Source organism: Zingiber officinale, chromosome 9B, assembly GCF_018446385.1.
Source record: "Zingiber officinale cultivar Zhangliang chromosome 9B, Zo_v1.1, whole genome shotgun sequence".
Classification (NCBI taxonomy): Eukaryota; Viridiplantae; Streptophyta; class Magnoliopsida; order Zingiberales; family Zingiberaceae; genus Zingiber; species Zingiber officinale.
In genome coordinates, this window is record NC_056003.1 from 21,792,940 (window position 1) to 21,806,771 (window position 13,832).

Sequence of the window (13,832 nt, forward strand, 5' to 3'; positions counted from 1 at the left end):
AGAATGACAGCTAATCTTCAAAGGAAGGCACGTAACACGAAGAACTAGGTCACAAGAAACAAAACCACAAACGGGCACAAATGGACTAATGTGGTGCTTAATTCCTCAAGATGATTGTAATTTCAAAGTTAACAAGGGAAATTTTTAACGAATATTAGTGCAGAACATGTAAAAGAATTATCACTGCAGGATATGACCAGTGAAAAATAGAAGAGTGAGTTGTGAAGTACCTTGTAATATGACCACTGAGTCTGATCTCCAACTTTGTAAGAAAGAGGATTATCACTGCAGAATGCAAGGTTAGCAGTAGAGAGGTACAAAACCCCCATTACGGGGCCAGATGATGTCGATAAATAACATGCATATGACTTCTTGAGTTTCTCTCCTGGAAGTTTCTCAAAAGTATGATGAAATACCTTTTCATAGCCTCCTTCACTTATGACTTTAGTTGTCTGAGCAATCCTCCCCATGGCTGCATCGGTAATGCTAGGGCCAGTTTTCACTGATCAAGAAGGATTATTAGAGAAAACAAACAACATAGAAAGGTAAACATAAGCAGGCATAGCAATTGTCAGAGAAAGGATGATGATCACTGGAACAAGTGTTCATGAATGAGATCTGAGAAGATCAACTTTTCATATCTCAGGGGAAAAAAAGTCTTTCACTTACAATGCTGCCAAAAGTTCCCGGCCAAATCCTCTTGCTGCGGAGGTGTGCTTTAAAAAGAGCCGCAAGTGAGAGAGTCCAGAACAACCCTTTTCTTGCTGGCTCGATGGAGAGGAAAAGGAAAAATAGCTAGGGTTCGGGAATGTGAAGGAGAAAACACAGCGCCGAAAAGATATTCGGAGAGAGGGAAAGTAAAACTGTGCACTAGGGGGGAAAAGACCAAAATCAAATACAACGGTTTTATCAAAACTGTTGTCGTAGCCCCTAAAAATGCACTTAAAGACAACGGTTTAGAAAACAGTTGTAAAAAGTGTTGTTGTTTTAAAAAAAAATCACTCAATGACAACAGTTTTCACAAAACCGTTGTCTTTTATATTTAATGGGAGTTCAAAGACAACGGTTTTGTCAAAAACCGTTGTCTTTGATCAAATTCACAACGGTTTCTCTTAAAACCGTTGTCTTTGGGGTGTTGTCTTTTAACATTTTTGTTGTAGTGATCAGAGGTCGTTTTCTTTTATATTGACTTTATAAAGGAACAAAGACCTCAGTTATTATGGAAGTGTGTGCTCTTAATCCTAATATAATAACAAGCACATATATTTGATATTTATTTCTTTAATTTATCAATGGGTGAGATTTAGTTTGATAAATCAATAAGCCCGATAAGTTGGGAAATGATATCACTTATAGTGTGCGTTGTTGATTATAGAAGGAAACTGTGTCCTAGTGATCTAGATTGATAATGTCCCCAAGAGGAGCTCATAAGGATTGTCATGTTAAACCCTGCAGGTGGACTTAGTCCGACATGACGATAAGGTTGAGTGGTACTACTCTTGGACTAAGATATTAATTAAATGAGTTGTCAGTAACTCAATTAGTGGACATTCGACATCTTAAACACAGATAGACTAACACACTCATAATAAGAAGGAGCACAAAAATGTAATTTGACATTGGTGCGGTAGTTCAATAATAGTTCTCTAGTGGAATGAATTATTATTGATAAAATTAAGTTGTGTGTTCGGGGCGAACACGGGATGCTTAATTTTATCGGGAGACGAAAACCAATTCCTCCTCTCGGTCCCTATCGTAGCCTCTTATTTATAGAGTACTATACCCACCTTCATACCCATGGTGTAGGGGCTGGCCAAGCTAGCTTGTGGATCAAGCTAGGGCCGGCCAAACCATTGGTTTATGATTGGCCGGCCCTAGCTTGAACCCAAGCTTAGGTGGCCGGCCCTATTAAATTAAAAAAGATTTTTTTTTAAATTTGCTTATGTGAAAGATATAATTTATTGGAAAGATTAAAAATTAAAATATCTCTTTTAAAAGGTTCTACAAAAGATTAAAGAAAGAGATTAAATCTCTTTCCTTATTTGTAGATTGGAAAGATATTTTATTTTTCTTCTTTGTAAATTATTCACATGTTGAAAAATTAAAATTATAGAAATTTATTTTTATCAACCATGAAGGGATTTTAAAGGGAATTTTTTTAAAAAAAATTTCCGAAGATAAATAAGGAATTTTAATTGTTGATTGAAAATTGCCTTGTTTGCTCTCCATGAGATGGCCGGCCATGACATGAAGGATTAGGAAATTTTGTTTAATTTTTCTTAATTAATTCATGTCAAGGAAAGTTAAGGAAATTTTGTTGTAATTAAATTTCCTTTTTTGCCAAAGCTAAGGATTATAAAAGAGGGGGTTTTGGGAGCCTTCAAGGTGAACAACCTCTATTATTTTCTCCCTCTTTTCTTCCTTGGTGTGGCCGGCCTCATCCTTTCTCTTCTCTCTATCCTTGTGGCCAAAACTTCCTTCATCTTGGAGATCAAGTGGTGGCCGGTTTCTAGCTTGGAGAAGAAGGAGAGAAAGCTTTCATCCCTTGGAGCATTGGTGGTGGTTTCTCTTCTTCCTTGGAGGTGCACTTGATTTGGCTGAACCTTGCAAGGAGGAGAAGAAGGTGCTTTGGTGGTTTCTCATCTCGAAAGATCGTTGCCCACACAACGTCCGATGTTAGAAGAGGAATACGGTAGAAGACCTAGAGGTTTTTGCTTGCAAAAGAAAAGGTATACTAGTATTTAATTTCCGCATCATACTAGTTTTATCTTCATGTAAAAATACCAAATACAAGAGGCATGCAATTCTAGTATTTCGAATTTGTTTTCGATGTTGTGTTCTTTTGTTGTTATTTTCCTTGTGATTTGATTGTTCTTTTTGGTTGACCTAAAGTTATTTAAGGAAATTAAATATTAGCTTTCCTTAAAAGGCTTTGCCTAGGCGGTGGTGGTTGTTCCCATATCCAAGAAGGTCATGTGTCTCGCCATGCAGTCCTGGAAGCCAATTCTGGAAATTAATATTTAATAGAATTAATAACCTAGGTGATTTGGATCGAACGTGTTAAGTTCCGCAGGAGATCCAAGTCTAAACCTAAAAGAACAAGTAAATTAAACTTTGGATCAAACGTGTTAAGTTCCGCAGGCGATCCAAGTTTAATTTAAAAGAACACATGGTAGCTAGGAAAGGTTCAGACCTTTGTACAATTTTTTTTGTACAGTGGAACCGTTAGGATTTCCGAGTAGCAACCAACAATTGGTATCAGAGCTAGGGTTTTGCCTCTGTGTATTTGGTATTAGTTTAATTATGCACATGTCATACATAATTTAGGCAGGTAAATAGTAGGATGTGCTAACTTTTTGGATGCAGGATCCAACTATTATAGCTTATAGTTATTATGTGTGTGATTGGACCCTTGGACATGTCAAGGGTATTTTATTGTGTGTGCATGGTTGTATTATAAAATACAGCAGAAGCTGTATTTAGTTTTATTAGTATTTTATTTTTGATCTAGTTACATGTACATTCCTTTTATGGAATATAGGATCGATGGATGTAAATTTTATTTTATGTTCGATCTAGTTTACATGTACATTCCTTCGAGGAATATAGGATCGAAAAATGTAAAATTCTATTTATGTCACGGATTGAATCTTGCAAGGCGTGGAACCTTTTGAGGACCAGAGGCACAACGGAACAAGGAGCTAGATGGATGCGACAACTAGATCCGGTGGCAGTGGCCAAAGATGGCAGCAGCTAGGGATGACAACACACGGAGGACAACAATAGATAAAAGCCATAATAGTTGAAATTTAGTTTTTCTATTTATTGCTTTTATATTGTGCTGTGTGTGCATGTTAGTATACATGTTTAGTAGGCTAGCATATTCAAAATTCCTCATTTTAAATAACTAAGTGGGAGAGGGATTTTAAATAAATCCCATGGTCTCCATTACTGGTTTGTAAGTGATGCAAACAAACTTGCGTGTTGGCTCTGAGTGCCTTCCTCCATATCGGATGAGTTTGTTTATGGATCACTAGAACAAACTTCCATTTAGGATGACTATAGGAAGTTAATTAAGAGCGTGTGATCTTCCCTATCGGAAGGGGCACAATCTTATTAATGGACTTAGTGTCAAGTAATGGTATACACTTAGGCATGTCTAATAGTATCCTCCCCATCGGAGTCACTGCTATTATACATGTGACCAAAGGAAACCAACTATTAATTTTATTTGTCAAAAAGTTAAGTTGACAAGATAATAAAATTAATGGGTTAAACCCTCCTTTTACAAATGTTGAATTTGTATACGTCCACACTATCGTGACATATAAAATTCACAGTGTTTTGAGGTGTTGGTTAATTTAAAATAGTATTGTTTGAGGAATCAATATTATTCTAAATTTAGAGTTCTGACCAAAATTTATTTGTGATTCATAGGATGACTTTCAACCCACTGGCCATCATACTAAAAGAGAATAGACTTACTGGTCTTAACTACATAGATTGGAAAAGGAACCTGGACATTGTTCTTACTGCTGAAAGCTATAAGTTTGTACTGACTGAACCTTGCCCTGATACACCCAATGGTGAATCTACCCAAGAGGAGATTGAGTATCATAGGAAATGGGTAAAAGCAGATGAGATGGCACGGTGTTACATTTTGACTTCAATGTCAAATGTATTGCAACATCAGCATCAAGATTTACCAACAGCCTATGATATTATGAACAATCTCAAGGAACTCTTTGGTCACTAGGATCGGGCCTCTAGGCAAGAAGCCATGAGAAAGATAATGACGACCACCATGCAAGAGGGTACTCCCGTGAGGGATCATATCCTAAAGATGATGGCTTATCTAAATGAAATACAAATCCTTGGAGGAGAAATTGATGGGGAAACCCAGATCGATATGATCCTCCAAACGCTACCTAGAAGTTTTGAGCAATTCCGTCTGAATTACAACATGAATAAAAGGGTATATTCATTGGCGGAACTACTGACAGAACTTCAAGCAGCAGAAGGTTTGTTTCGTCACAATTCTCATATTTATTATGCTGAAAATGGTTCTACTTCTAAACCGAAAGGAAAGAAGAAGAAGAAACAAGTTAGCTCAGCAAAGAAGGTGAATAAATCTCAGAGTACAGGACCTAAAGCTGAAATGAAGAAGCCGAATGGCAAGTGCTTCATCTGCAAGCAGTCAGGGCATTGGAAGGCGGATTGTCCTCGTAGAAATCAAAACAACAAAGGTATATCTCATGCTCTAGTTGTTGAAACATGTTTAGCGGTGTTATCTACCAGCACCTGGTGTGTAGATACAGGAGCCACTGATCATGTCTGCAATTCCTTACAGGGGTTCCAGGAAACTCGACGACTAACTGAAGGAGAGATTACCGTCTACATGGGCAATGCTACTAAGGTGGCGGCTGTTACAGTGGGAGACGTCTACTTATCTTTTAATAGAAATAGAAATTTGGTTTTAAGAAATTATCTTTATGTACCCAGTTTTAGAAAGAATTTAATTTCAGTTTCTAAACTATTTTTGGATGGATATTCAGTTTCCTTTAGTAACGATGTGGTTATTAAGAGAAATAAAGTGATTATCTGTTCTGGTGCATTGGTTGGCAATTTATATACTTTAAATCCAATTTCTCCCACAAAGTAAAATATGGAAATTAATAACACATCTTCTAACTCAAATAAGAGAAAAGAACCTTCAGAAATGAACCAAGCATATCTTTGGCATATAAGGCTTGGTCATATTAATTTAAGCAGGATTCAAAGGCTTATAGCCGATGGACTCTTGGGTTCATTAGAGTTGGAAAATTTTCCAACTTGTGAATCTTGCTTGGAAGGTAAAATGACCAAGAGGCCTTTTAAGGCCAAGGGGTATAGAGCCAAAGAAGTGTTAGAATTGGTTCATTCTGATTTGTGTGGTCCTATGTCTATCCAGGCGAGAGGTGGTTTTGAATATTTTGTCTCTTTTATAGAAGATTATTCAAGATACGGATACAGTGCTTTGATAAGTTCAAAGAGTACAAGGCTGATGTGGAGAAACGACTAGGTAAAAGTATCAAGACACTACGGTCTGATCGTGGTGGCGAATACCTCTTAGGAGAGTTTAAGAATTACTTATCAGAGGCCGGGATTCAATCCCAACTGTCTGCACCTGGAACACCCCAACAGAATGGTGTGGCAGAACGAAGGAATAGGACTCTTATGTAGATGGTTAGATCGATGATGAGTTATTCAGAATTACCAAATTCGTTTTGGGGATACGCTCTGGAAACGACAGTGTACATTCTGAACTTAGTACCTTCTAAATCAGTTTCTTCTACACCCACAGAATTGTGGAATGGGCGAAAACCCAGTCTAAGACATATTCGGATTTGGGGTAGTCCAGCACATGTGCTGAAACCAGATGTTGATAAGTTAGAATCTCGTACAGAAGTTCGCGTGTTTATGGGTTATCCCAAAGGAACGAAAGGTGACTTATTTTATAGTCCTAAAGACCAGAAGGTCGTTGTTAGCACCAATGCCTAGTTTTTAGAAGAAGACTATATAATGGATCACAAGCCCAATAGCAAAGTTGTTTTAGAAGAACTTAGAGAGGACACGTCTACTTTAGTACCAATAGTACAAGATGAAGTACCACAAGAGACTGCAACACGTGTCACACATGATACACAACCACAGACGATGCCTCGTCGTAGTGGGAGAGTTGTAAGGGAACCTGAGAGATTCATGTTTTTGGGGGAGTCTTCGGACTTGATCCCGGGTAAACATGAACCTGATCCCTGTACATATGACGAAGCACTCCAAGATATAGATGCAGTATCTTGGCAAAAAGTAATGAATTCTGAAATAGAGTCTATGTACTCTAATAAGGTCTGGGAGCTTGTAGAACCACCCGATGGTGTAAAAGCCGTTGGATGCAAGTGGATCTACAAAAGGAAAAGAAGGACAGACGGGAAGGTAGAAACCTTCAAAGCTAGGCTTGTTGCGAAAGGGTACACTCAGAAAGAGGGAATCGATTATGAGGAGACCTTTTCACCGGTAGTCATGCTTAAGTCTATCCGGATACTCTTATCCATTGTTGCTCATATGGATTATGAGATTTGGCAAATGGATGTCAAGACAGCTTTCCTTAATGGAAGTCTTGAAGAAAACATCCATATGAAGCAACCAGAAGGGTTCATTGAAAAAGACAAAGAGCATCTAGTGTGCAAGCTCAATCAGTCCATTTATGGACTCAAGCAAGCTTCAAGGTCTTGGAACATCTGGTTTAATGAAGTAATCCAGTCATATGGATTTATTCAGTGTCCGGATGAGTCTTGTGTATACAAGAAGTGTAACGGAAACGTGGTGGTATTTCTTGTACTATACGTAGATGATATTTTGTTAATTGGCAACAATGTCAAAGTATTATCGGACGTAAGGGTATGGTTGTCCAAACAATTTGATATGAAGGACTTAGGAGATTGTGCACACATTCTTGGGATCAAAGTTATAAGGGATCGCAAGAAAAGAATGTTGTGTCTGTCCCAAGCTTCATATATAGATACAATCCTTGCTCGTTTTAGCATGCAGAATTCCAAGAAAGGTTTCTTACCTTTTAGGCATGGAGTAGATCTATCTAAAGAGATGTCTCCGAAGACATCAAAGGAGATAGAGGACATGAAAGCAGTTCCTTATGCTTCGGCTGTAGGAAGCCTTATGTATGCAATGCTATGTACGAGACCTGATATCTGTTTTGCCATGGGCATGGTTAGCAGATATCAGAGTAACCCTGGACAAGGACATTGGACTGCGGTAAAGCATATATTAAAGTACCTTAGAATGACTAGAGATTATATGCTAGTTTACTAAGCAGACGATTTGCTCCCTGTGGGTTACACGGATTCAGATTTCCAATCAGATTGGGACAACAGTAAGTTTACATCAGGCTATGTGATTACTTTAGGAGATGGAGCCATTGCATGGAGGAGTGTTAAGCAGAAATGCGTTTCAGACTCAACCATGGAAGCTGAGTATATAGCAGCCTCTGAGGCAGCTAAAGAAGCAGTATGACTCAAGAACTTTCTAATGGACTTAGATGTGATTCCTGGTTTGCCCAAAATCATCACAATTTATTGTGATAATAGCGGTGCAGTTGCAAACTCAAAGGAACCATGAGCCCATAAGGCAAGTAAACTTATAGAGCGCAAGTACCACCTGATACGAGATATCGTGAAGCGAGGAGAAGTTGTCATCACCAAGATTGCATCAGCAGATAACCTGGCAGATCCTTTCACTAAGGCCCTTCCAGCAAAAGCTTTCGATCGGCATGTGGAGGGAATGAGAATCAGATGTATGGCAGCAGATATGGTAGCTTAGTCATTAGTATAAGTGGGAGATTGTTAGAGTGTATACTGAAAGTCTAAGCTTTTGTAAACATTTATTTTGAATAAAGAATTACATTTGGTCAAATTATCTACATTTGTTTGTAGCTTTTCAATTAATTTATATTATAGATAACATAGTATGTGGTGTCACATACAGAAGATAATGTTATCAGTACCTTATAAATTATAAACAGTAGCTCACGACCAAAATGGAAAGGAACAAACCATTGGAAGGTCGTAGTGTAATTAGGTATTAGTTTATCTTAACTATATAATTACACTAGTACACTTAGAGTGTATTGAGTAGGACCATTAGAGGTCGTTTTCTTTTATACTGACTTTATAAAGGAACAAAGACCTCAGTTATTATGGAAGTGTGTGCTCTTAATCCTAATATAATAACAAGCACATATATTTGATATTTATTTCTTTAATTTATCAATGGGTGAGATTTAGTTTGATAAATCAATAAGTCCGATAAGTTGGGAAATGATATCACTTATAGTGTGTGTTGTTGATTATAGAAGGAAACTGTGTCCTAGTGATATAGGTTGATAATGTCCCCAAGAAGAGCTCATAAGGATTGTCATGTTAAACCCTGCAGGTGGACTTAGTCCGACATGACGATAAGGTTGAGTGATACTATTCTTGGACTAAGATATTAATTAAATGAGTTGTCAGTAACTCACTTAATTAGTGGACATTCGACATCTTAAACACAGGGAGACTAACACACTCATAATAAGAAGGAGCCCAAAAATGTAATTTGGGATTGGTGCGGTAGTTCAATAATAGTTTTCTAGTGGAATGAATTATTATTGATAAAATTAAGTTGTGTGTTCGGGGCGAACACGGGATGCTTAATTTTATCGGGAGACCAAAACTAATTCCTCCTCTCGGTCCCTATCGTAGCCTCTTATTTATAGAGTACTATACCCACCTTCATACCCATGGTGTAGGGGCCGGCCAAGCTAGCTTGTGGATCAAGCTAGGGCCGGCCAAACCATTGGTTCATGGGTGGCTTGCCCTAGCTTGAACCCAAGCTTAGGTGGTCGGCCCTATTAAATTAAAAAAGAATTTTAATTTTAAATTTTTCTTATGTGAAAGATATAATTTATTGGAAAGATTAAAAATTAAAATATCTCTTTTAAAAGGTTCTACAAAAGATTAAAGAAAGAGATTAAATCTCTTTCCTTATTTGTAGATTGGAAAGATATTTTATTTTTCTTCTTTGTAAATTATTCACATGTTGAAAAATTAAAATTATAGAAATTTATTTTTATCAACCATGAAGGGATTTTAAAGGGAAATTTTATTTTTTAAAAATTTTCGAACACAAATAAGGAATTTTAATTGTTGATTGAAAATTGCCTTGCTTGCTCTCCATGAGGTGGTCGGCCATGACATGAAGGATTAGGAAATTTTGTTTAATTTTTCTTAATTAATTCATGTTAAGGAAAGTTAAGGAAATTTTGTTGTAATTAAATTTCCTTATTTTCCAAAGCTAAGGATTATAAAAGAGGGGGTTTTTGGAGCCTTCAAGGTGAACAACCTCTATTATTTTCTCCCTCTTTTATTCCTTGGTGTGGCCGGCCTCATCCTTTCTCTTCTCTCCATCCTTGTGGCCGAAACTTCCTTCATCTTGGAGATCAAGTGGTGGCCGGTTTCTAGCTTGGAGAAGAAGGAGAGAAAGCTTTCATCCCTTGGAGCATTGGTGGTGGTTTCTCTTCTTCCTTCGAGGTGCACTTGATTTGGCCGAACCTTGCAAGGAGGAGAAGAAGGTGCTTTGGTGGTTTCTCATCTCGGAAGATCGTTGCCCACACAACGTCCGAGGTTAGAAGAGGAATACGGTAGAAGACCTAGAGGTTTTTGCTTGCAAAAGAAAAGGTATACTAGTATTTAATTTCCGCATCATACTAGTTTTATCTTCATGTAAAAATACCAAATACAAGAGGCATGTGATTCTAGTATTTCAAATTTGTTTTCGATGTTGTGTTCTTTTGTTGTTCTTTTCCTTGTGATTTGATTGTTCTTTTTGGTTGACCTAAAGTTATTTAAGGAAATTAAATATTAGCTTTCCTTAAAAGGCTTTGCCTAGGCAATGGTGGTTGTTCCCATATCCAAGAAGGTCATGTGCCTCGCCATGCAGTCCTGGAAGTCAATTCTGGAAATTAATATTTAATGGAATTAATAACCTAGGTGATTTGGATCGAACGTGTTAAGTTCCGCAGGAGATCCAAGTCTAAACCTAAAAGAACAAGTAAATTAAACTTTGGATCAAACGTGTTAAGTTCCGCAGGCGATCCAAGTTTAATTTAAAAGAACACATTGTAGCTAGGAAAGGTTCAGACCTTTGTACAAAATTTTTTGTACAGTAGAACCGTTAGGATTTCCGAGTAGCAACCAACACCGAGTAGCAACCAACAGACAGGGGGTTATGAAGAACTGGCCATCGAAAATAAAGGATTCGAGAAGGAGCAACGAACGGATTCGGGGAAGAAAAGAGTGAAGAAGCTTACAAAAAACGATCGTTGAAGAAGAGATGAAGCGTCGCAAAGACTTGAAGACGAAAGCGCAAGGAATGAAGACTATGGCGATGTGAAGTAAGGTTTATAAACCTCGTGGCCGATCACCTTGAGTCATCCTATCCAAGGTTCGAAAAACCAAGAGAAAATCCGGCTGTAGAATTTGAAAAGGCGTCTGTCACATCATCGGTGGATATCTACCCGTCACATCAAACATGCGGTGGCAGAAAGGGGGACACGCAACGTTCAGCTATCGGAAGACATTAATGTGGCTTAATTAAAAGGTATGACTGCGTGCTCGGCCATAATGATCAGATATTTACACAGTCTTCGAGAAATTTATATGACGTCAGCTACTATGAAAGGGCGTTCATTCGAGGGAGCGCAGGGAAAGGAGAAATTTCGCTAAGTGTTGTCACCCATTGTCCCGATCGGCATAGTGAGTGGGTTATCACACAGCCGAGCGACAGATGCACCATCTGTCTTAGGTGGTATGATCCGAGCAGCAGCTACAAACCCAAACCAGCGAAAGGAAGCCGAACGGTGAAGACATGTGATCCGATCAAAAACTCGGGAGCGTATATGGTCCAATCGAACGTGGAAACCACCAAAGACTTTACTGGTCCAGTCAGTCAGATTTTCAACTTCCTTCGACCAGACTGAGAGGGAGGCTTCTGATGCGGAAATAAAGGGGGGTCCACCCCTCACGGGTCAACTGCCAAGGTGGAGGTCAAAGTCAAGGTGGTCAACGCCAAGATGTCAAAAGGCTCACCTATAGTGATTGAGCGGAGGACCTTAGTAAGGTCGGTTGGGGCAATCAGTGTCCGATCGGCAAGAGACTTGTCTGAGCTGACTGCCCGTCTAGCTCGGGACAATACGGTAAGACAATCAGACGCTCAGTGCAGAGCGGCAAGATGCTGAGGAGATCGAAGAGCTTGTCCGATCAGGAGGGACAAACTACTATGCCCAGTCACAGCAAGGAAGAGCAGCTGAGGCCGACAGAGTGGAGGAGTCCCGACCGAGCGGTTACCCTACTCGGGCAAGCAGCAGGACCATTGTTATATCTCTCGATATCCTTTTGCGAGATGGTGCTGCTAACACGAGGCATGGTCAACAGACGGATCATTCGACGAAAGTTTTTATTATCTTGTCAAGGATATGCATGCCCTGTTAAGGTATGGTGCCAGAGACACTTTCCTGACAGGTCATTTCATAGGACATATTGGAGAATGTGTCAATGTCTCGAGGAGCGTGCACATTATCTACCAGGGCTCTATATAAAGGGGGCCCAAGCACCGGTGGATGTATGCGTTATTCACTATTTGCGCTTGCGTTACTATTGCTCCGCTTTCCTTTACAGTTCCGGTGACTGATTTGAGCGTCGGAGGGCTAACGTCGGGACCCCTTCTCTGACTTGGTACTAACGTTACTTATCTTATAAAGCGGAATGCGATCTATATCTAATCAATGTAGTAATTATATTATCAATTTTTCATCTTCTCATTTTCAGATAGCATCATAGACTAAGAATTTGCACAATTTGCATTAGTGTTAGACTTGACAATCTGAAGATGATCTTTGATTGTGAAACGACAAAAATGTTCTCTTCGAGCCATATAAGTCTTCTTCTTTGAGTAAGCATATATAGGAATTCAATTGATTAGGTAATCAACTCAAATTAAAATAATACAAATAAATAAAATTGATGCACAACCAATTGATTAATAAGAGAGATCAATCAAAACTTTGACTAAAGTTATTATAGTCATTTATCTGGCAAAACATTCATTGCTATAGTAGACCCGTCGATAGATGGAGCATCAACTGACAGTGATCGAATGCAATTGACCATGTGCAGGATCAATTGACTAAGAAGGTAAATTATCATCTAAATATTTATGATTTAATCATTAATTATTATTTATTTATAGAATTTTTTTTAAATAGAATGTATAATCATGGGATATTAGATTTCTAAACTGATAACTATAAGTATTTTCTAATTTACCGTATCATAATGCAAACGGAAAATTTTTATAGACTGGATTAATCACATGTTACCTAATTTATATTTTTTTAATTAACTAGGACAGTGCTCTAAAGGTAATAATTGTCTTTTCAATTTTTTTTAGATATGTAAGGATCAAGTCTCTACATTAAAGGATAATAATTTTTTGATAAATGATTATCTAAGAATGTAGAATTGAAGATTATCTACCATGAGTATTTCATGATTTAGTTGAATGGTCGATGAAAATTTTTATTATATCAAATTGATCATTTTCAATATTAATCGGTAACTTGAATATACCATGTCAATTAAAAATATTTAACTAGAAGAAGGTAATTAATCGGCTCAAGGAAAAGGAGGTGGGCTTGACTCTGGCGATGAGCTAAGTTAAAAAAAAAATGTCACAAATGTGAAATTTTTTTTTAAAAAAAAAAAACTTTAGGCTGGGCTACGCTGGAACGAATCATAAGCTTTATAAGGAATAAAATATAAATCGATATTGTTAATTTAATTTTGATAATGTAGTAAAAATTTATTTATTTAGAAATTTTAATATATAATTTAATTTCATATTTTACGGTATTATTATTATTATTATTATTATTATTATTATTAGTTACAAATCCAAATATTATTATTATTATTATTATTAAATTTTACTTTTTTTTACTTTACGTTATTGTTTTCTTTTTGAACATTAAGTTTTTATATTTTTGATTTTTTTTTCTCTCTGACAGTTTTTTACGTTGTTTTTTCCTCCTTCTGAACATTACCATTTTTTCTCTTATTTTTCCTTTATATATATATATATATATATATATATATATATATATATATATATATATATATATATATATATATATATATATATATATATACAAATTTATTTTTTACATAAAATATCATATATTTTAA

At 37.2% G+C, this 13,832-nt stretch overlaps 1 long non-coding RNA gene across 1 annotated transcript; it reads right to left on the minus strand.

The window, feature by feature from the left end:
* Window positions 1-227: 227 nt before the first annotated feature.
* On the minus strand, window positions 228-701 carry LOC122025748. Its single transcript, XR_006123823.1, has 3 exons — window positions 670-701; window positions 417-502; window positions 228-285 (listed from the first exon to the last, which is right to left on the minus strand). It is a non-coding gene; the product is annotated as an uncharacterized LOC122025748 (long non-coding RNA).
* Between the last annotated feature and the right edge of the window lie 13,131 nt (window positions 702-13,832).